At 47.1% G+C, this 7,017-nt stretch overlaps 1 pseudogene; it reads left to right on the top strand.

Moving 5' to 3' along the window:
* Nucleotides 1-4,247: 4,247 nt before the first annotated feature.
* LOC102849475 lies at nucleotides 4,248-5,991 on the top strand (annotated as a pseudogene).
* Nucleotides 5,992-7,017: the final 1,026 nt, after the last annotated feature.

The following is a 7,017-nucleotide window of genomic DNA, read 5'->3' as shown; positions in this document are numbered from 1 at the left end:
CACATTTTCCCCCATCTGAGCAGTGAGTGGATTAAAATCCCCTGTCTTTAGGGTTGACAGCACAATCCTTAACACTAGGCACCAGAGCTCCTGTGGAAGCTATTTGGGCTGATAAAAAAATCTTGTAGCTCAGGACCATTGTCTGTAGGCCCCTTGGGTGGGTTTGCCAGGACAATGAGCTGTCCTAGTAAGGCCTGGGCCTTGGCCAGTTGCCTTCATTGTTGGTATCTACTCAATCTCGCTTTAACTGACCTTTACCATGCACAGTTTAGTGACAAGCTTCCAGATGGCCCCTATGACCCTCACCTTCATAGGCAAGCTCTTGTGCCTCAAAACTCACAGTCCTCAAGTTGGTACTGACTCATAACTGAACCTGCGGTGGGTTCCCAAGGCTGTACGTCATGGAGGAGGATATGACCCATCTTATCTCTCAGAGCTGCTGGTATGTTAGAGCCACAAGAAAGCCGCAGCCTTTGGGGCATTAGGATAACTCTCTGTGGCTTACACCCCTCCCAAATGGAGAGGGCTGGCCCATGTGACAAGCTCGATTTTGCAGTAGTGGTTGATGAGTTGTGTTTCCCCAGCTTAGATCCTAAGAAGGAGGGTGGATTCGTCCTAGGACTCTTGAGTCGCTTGTTCTGGGGAAAATTGGCTCCCAGGTGGTAAGACCTTGTCCATAGTCAGACGTGAACGAGCCGTGCCTGGAAGACTGCCTGGTCTCAGCTAAAGTGGCAAATCATTCTGACTCCTCAGTCTTTTGAGTTTCGAGTTCCAGAAATCACAGGGCAGAGAAAAGCTACCTCTGCCGTGCTGGCTGTGTATGCTCTGAATGCTTGACCCACAACAAGCATTTCTGTTGCTTTCAGCCCCTACATTTTGTAGTAATTTCTAATGAAACAATAAGTGAAATCAACCTATCTACATAGGGATGTGAGTCATCACCAAAAAGAGAAAGAGATTGCCAGAATGAATCATATCTGTAAAGACCAAACCACTTTATTTTTTTTAATATTTGTTTTATTATATTATTTTTACGTGTACCATCAAATCAGATCTGACTGGTACAGGAGGAGATTGCCTCCTTCGTCTCCAGCAGAGCATCTGGTGGATTTGAACCGCGTACCTCTGGGATTGCAGTGCAGCTTCGCCAAACCACTTTATAAAGCAATCATTAAAGGATTGGTCTTCTAGACTTACTTTTAAAATGCACTCATTTTTTCATAAGTATTTACAATATGATTACATTGCTATAGGTGCTGTTGAGGCAGACCACCTACTTAGCTGACCCTCCAGCGGGTTTTCAGAGGCTGTAAATTGCATGCCATTTCTCAGTGCTCTTTTCCAACAGCAAAACTCAAAGGTATTAATTCTTCTTCTGTCATCCTTATTCATTGTCCAGCTCTCAGATGCCTAGCAAATGACTGAAAAGATCATGTACTGAATATCCAATGGACTGTCTAAAGAACAAAGAGATATGTCTTGGAGAAGGTGCAGTTAAAGTGCTCCTTGGAGGCAAAGGTGATAAAATTTGGGCATGTTGCTGGGAGAGGCTGTTCCTTGGAGAAAAACATCATGCTTGGCAAGACTGGTGAAAGAGAGGAAGACCCTCAACTAGATGGATTGACACAGTGACTGCAGCAATGGGCTCGAGTGTGTTAGAAATGGTGAGGATGCACAGAACAGGACAGGGTTCAAATCTGTTGTTCAGAGGGTCACTGTGGACCATACTCAAGTTGACAGCATAATAATAACATAAGTTGACCTAATAATAACATAAATCATAGAGGAGGAGATTGCCCTTCGTTCTCCCTAAGAGCAGTTGTTGGGCTTGAACTGTGTGCCTTCTGGTTGGCAGCACAATTCCTTACCACTAGGCCACCAGAGAGGAGAACCAAAGAAAGGCAACCCAAACTCACTGCTGTCAATTCAATTCCAACTCACAGTCAACTCTGTAGGACAAAGTGGACCTGGCCCATAGAGTTTCCAAGGCTTTAAACCTTTAGAGAAGGACAGCATCACCTCTTTCTCCCTTGGAAGGGCCAGTGAGTTCAAATCACCGAACTTTTGGTTAGCAATCCAGCATTTAACTCTCTATGCCATCTGGAATACATACAAGTACAAGGATGACTCAAATACACCTTACTTGTTATTGAGGGGACCATATGAAGTCCACAGAAGAGCCCTTTCTTCAAGTACTAGTCCAAGCTTTTCACTTGCTCCCACCACACAGCTGTTATTGTTGTTGGCTACCATGGAATCACCCCTCCCACCCCTACCCTCCGGCTCTACACTCATGTTGACTTCATAAACAACAGGATTAGACTGATGTTATTTTCCAGAAGTAGATTGCCAAGCTTTTTTTCTATTCTGCCTTAGGCAGAAAGTTCTATGTAAATCTTTTCAGTATCATTGTTGTTCTTGTTGTTATATTCCATTGAGTTGCCCGCGACTCATAGTGGCCCTACTATATACAACAGCTCTGAAGCCTGCCCTGTTCTTAGACAGTCTTACTGATTCCAACACATCTATCCTCATAACCCCAGTTACTGTGTCAATCCATCTCATCTTGGGTCTTCCTCTCCTGCGTTGTCCCTCCACCTTTCCAAGTATATACTTCTCTAAGGACTGGTCCCTTCTGGCCACATGTCCAAAGTGTGTGAAATGCAGCTTCAACATCCTAGTCTCCAAGGAGAAATTTGGTTTCACTCACTCTAAGACAGACCTATTTATTTTCTTGGTGGTCCATGGTATGTTCAATACTCTTCTCCACCACCATGACTCAAAGGCATAGATTCTTCTTCTGTCATCCTTAGTCATTGTCCAGATCTCTGATGTATAGCAAGTAACTGTGAAGACAATGGCCTGGATCAGGTGTACCTTAGTCTCTAGACTGACATCATTGCTCTTCAGAACTCTGGCGAGATTCCTGACAGCAGACTTCCCCAGTCCAATCCGTCAATATGATAGCAACACTTGAGGTGCAGTGGCAGGAAATGAGGTCAGGTCTGGCATGTAAGGTTAGAATTTTACCCCTTAACTACCACTGCCCCAACACATGCCTCAGCCCCTGGGAATCTACCACGCATTTGAAATTACCTTCTCCTTTATCGAGGGCCCCACCTGTACCTAAGGGAGCTCTAACTCTCCTGGACTTTCTTGATTTACCCCTCCTTTCCACCTTTTGATACTGACTTCCCTTTGTATCCTTGTTTTTCCCACTGTTTCCTCTACGTTGCCTACTTTTTCCTCCTCAAACCTTTCTCAGTCTGGGCCTCCCTCAAGAATCAGATTTTTTTCTCTCCTGACTGAAGAGAACTGACTGTCTTGGGAACAGGGGAGTTTCCTGTTTCTGAAGGGGTCAGAAAGACCAGGATGATCCTCCAGCAGGGCTGGAATAGGGAGATTTAAGCAGTGGTTTCTGAGGTCCTATTCAAGAGTATCATTTATAATTATTGAAAGGCTTAGATGCTAAGATAACTTTAAACATATCAGCCTCAACAGGAAAAACAACCAAGTTACAAAATGAGCAGAGAACATGAATAGACACATCACCTAAGAAAACATTCAGATAGCCAACAAATACATGATAATAATAAATGCATAGCCACAAATGCTCAAGATCACTAACTTTTAGAGAGATGTAAATCAGAACAATGAGATCTCATCCTTCTCAAGCAAAAATATTGTGTTCAGTAAGACAGTGAACAATAAATTCTGGCAAGGATGTAGAGAAACTGGGACTCTCCTGCACCACCGGTGGGAATGTACGATGGTACCATCACTACAGAAAGCAGTTTGGTGCTTCCTCAGAAAGTTGGGAATGGGAATACCACTCAATCCAGCAATCCTACAAATAGAAACATATCCGAGAGAAATAAGAGCTGCAAAACAAACGGACATACTCACTCCCACGTTGATTGCAGCATCATTTACAACAGCAAAGAGATGGAAACACAACAGATAAATGACTAAAAAAACTGGTCCATTCACACAGCGGAGCATTACACGTCACCAAAAAAACGATCAAGGATTTGTAAACTACTCTATGACGTGGGTGAATCTCCAATACATTATACCGAGTGACATAAGTCAGTCACAAAAGAATAATTATGGTATAAGACCATTAGTATGAAAAGCCATGGAATGGATTACACAAAGATTGAATAAATATTGAAGGATTAACAGGGATGGAGGGGAACAGAGGGAACAGCAGCGGGTGGCGCGCACGGTGGCCACAGCGGACGAAGATGGCGATGGCAACCACAGCTCTCCAGCAGCTTGGTGGCCAGCAAGGAGGGGGGCCCCGAGCCAGCAGTGGCAGCCGCAGCGGCAGTGGTGGCAGCAGGAGGCAAATGGAAACCTCCACAGGGCTCAGATGCCATCAAGATGGAAAACGCGCAGAGCACAGCCGCCAAGCTGGGGCTTCCCCCCTGACGCCCGAGCAGCAGGAGGCCCTTCAGAAGGCCAAGAAGTATGCCATGGAGCAGAGCATCAAGAGTGTGCTGGTGAAGCAGACCATCGCCCACCAGCAGCAGCAGCAGCAGCAGCAGCAGCTCACCAGCCTGCAGATGGCGGCTCAGCGGCAGCGCGCGCTGGCCACCAAGTGCAGGGTCTACGTGGGCTCCATCTACTACGAGCTGGGGGAGGACACCATCCGCCAAGCCTTTGTGCCCTTTGGGCCCATCGAGAGCATAAACATGACCTGGGACTCAGTCACCATGAAACGCAAGGGCTTCGCCTTTGTGGAATATGTGGTTCCGGAAGCCGCACAGTTGGCCCTGGAACAGATGAACTCAGTGATGCAGGAGGACAGAAACATCAAGGTGGGCAGGCCCAGCAACATCGGGCAGGCCCAGCCCATCATTGACCAGCTGGTTGGGGAGGCAAGGGCCTTCAACCGCATCTGTGTGGCTTCGGTGCACCAGGATCTCTCAGATGATGACATCAAGAGAGTGTTTGAGGCCTTTGGCAAGATCAAATCTTGTAATCTGGCACTGGGACCCCACAACGGGCAAGCATGAGGGCTATGGCTTCCTTGAGTACCAGAAGGCCCAGTCATCCCAAGATGCTGTGTCTTCCATGAACCTTTTTTACTTGGGCGGCCAATATCTGGGGGTGGGCAAGGCTGGCACTCAACCCATGCCGCTGCTCACACCTACCACACCTGGAGGCCTCCCACCTGCTGCTGCTGTAGCTGCCACAGCCACAGCCAAGATCACTGTCCAGGAAGCAGTGGCAGGAGCAGCAGTGCTGGGCACGCTGGCCACACCAGGTTTGGTGTCACCTGCCTTGACGTTGGCTCAGCCTTTGGGTGCTCTGCCCCAGGCTGTCATGGCTGCCCAGGCTCCTGGCATCATCACAAGTGTGACCCCAGCCGGTCCTCCCATCCTGGTCACCATTCCCTCCATGGGGGTGGTGAACCCCATCCTTGCCAGCCCCCCAACCCTTGGTCTCCTGGAGCCTAAGAAGGAGAAGGAGGAGGAGGAGCTGTTCCCCGAGTCTGAGCGGCCAGAGATGCTGAGTGAGCAGGAGCACATGAGCATCTCAGGCAGCAGCGTCCGCCACATGGTCATGAAGAAGCTGCTCCGCAAGCAGGAGTCCACAGTGACGGTTCTGCGCAACACGGTGGACCCCGAGGACATTGATGATGACCTGGAGGGGGAGGTGATCGAGGAGTGCGGGAAGTTTGGGACTGTCAACAGCGTCATCATCTATCAAGAGAAGCAGGGGGAGGAGGAGGATGCGGACATCATTGTCAAGATGTTTATGGAGTTCTCCATGGCTGCAGAGATGCATAAGGCCATCCAGGCCCTCAACGGGCACTGGTTTGCTGGCCAAAAGGTGGTGGCCAAAGTGTATGACCAGGAGCCATTTGATAACAGTGACCTTTCTGGGTGGCCTCAGCCCTTCCTGGACTCTTCCTTGTTCTTGTCTGTGTTTTATATGACTCTGCTGGCATCCCAAGCCTGCTCACTGGGTCTGGCCCGCTGAGTTCCGGATAAAAGTGCAGATGCTGCTAAAAAACAAACAAACAAACAAAAAACAGGGATGGAGGGGAAGGAATGGGGGAAATACATAATAAGGGCTTGATGAAACATTGTCATCAATTACATTTATCAATTATAATTTATGTTATAAAAGAAAATGTGTACAAATGATTGAATGGAAATAAATATGATTTGTAAACGTTGGTTAAAAGAAAAATAAAGAAAATGGGGAAATAGTATCTGGAATCAGGACTGAGATACTCCCAGGAGTAAGCCTCAGAATTCAAATTCATCACAGAGAGTCAGTACACGACAACTCAAACTCATCGTTGTGAAATTGAAACTAACTCGTAGCTGACCCTCCAAGTGGATTTTCAGGAGGCTGTAAATTACATGGGAGATTGCCCATCTTTTTCTCAAGGAACAGCTGATGTATTTGAATCACCAGAAGGGCACAGCCCGAAGTTGCTAGTGTAACTTCCTATATGAAACCATCAGACCTCTAGGATCTTTGAAACCATCTCATCTAACCTCCTCTTCCCTCCACCCCAGGCAAATGACCTACAAAGCCTCTGCTACAAAGGACACCTTTAAAATGAGAAAGAGCAAGGACCGAGTTTGAGGACTAAGGTGTACCTGACCCAAAAATCTCTTTGTAAGCATGTGAAAGTTGGACAGTGAAGAAGGGAGGCTGAAGAAGAATGTGGTGTTGATGAAGAATCTTGAATATGCCATGGTCTGCCAAAATAACAAATCTGTCTTGAAAGAAGGGTAGCCAGGGTGCTCCTTAGAAACAAGGCTGGTGAGACTTTGGCCAACATACTGTGGGTGTGTTATCAGGAAGGGCCAGCCACGGAGAAGGACATCATGCTAGGTAAAGCACAAGATCAGTTACAAAAAGAGGAAGGTCTTCCAGGAAATGGATTGACACCGTGGCTGCAGCAAGAAGCTCAAACATAATATCCATCATGAAGATGATGCAGGACGGGCAGTGTTTTACAAGCAGAATTGGAATTTACTCGAGGATATC

Source organism: Elephantulus edwardii, unplaced genomic scaffold, assembly GCF_000299155.1.
Source record: "Elephantulus edwardii isolate Elephantulus edwardi_28Jun2011 unplaced genomic scaffold, EleEdw1.0 scaffold00367, whole genome shotgun sequence".
Classification (NCBI taxonomy): Eukaryota; Metazoa; Chordata; class Mammalia; order Macroscelidea; family Macroscelididae; genus Elephantulus; species Elephantulus edwardii.
This window is presented reverse-complemented; position numbering and strand designations above follow the sequence as displayed.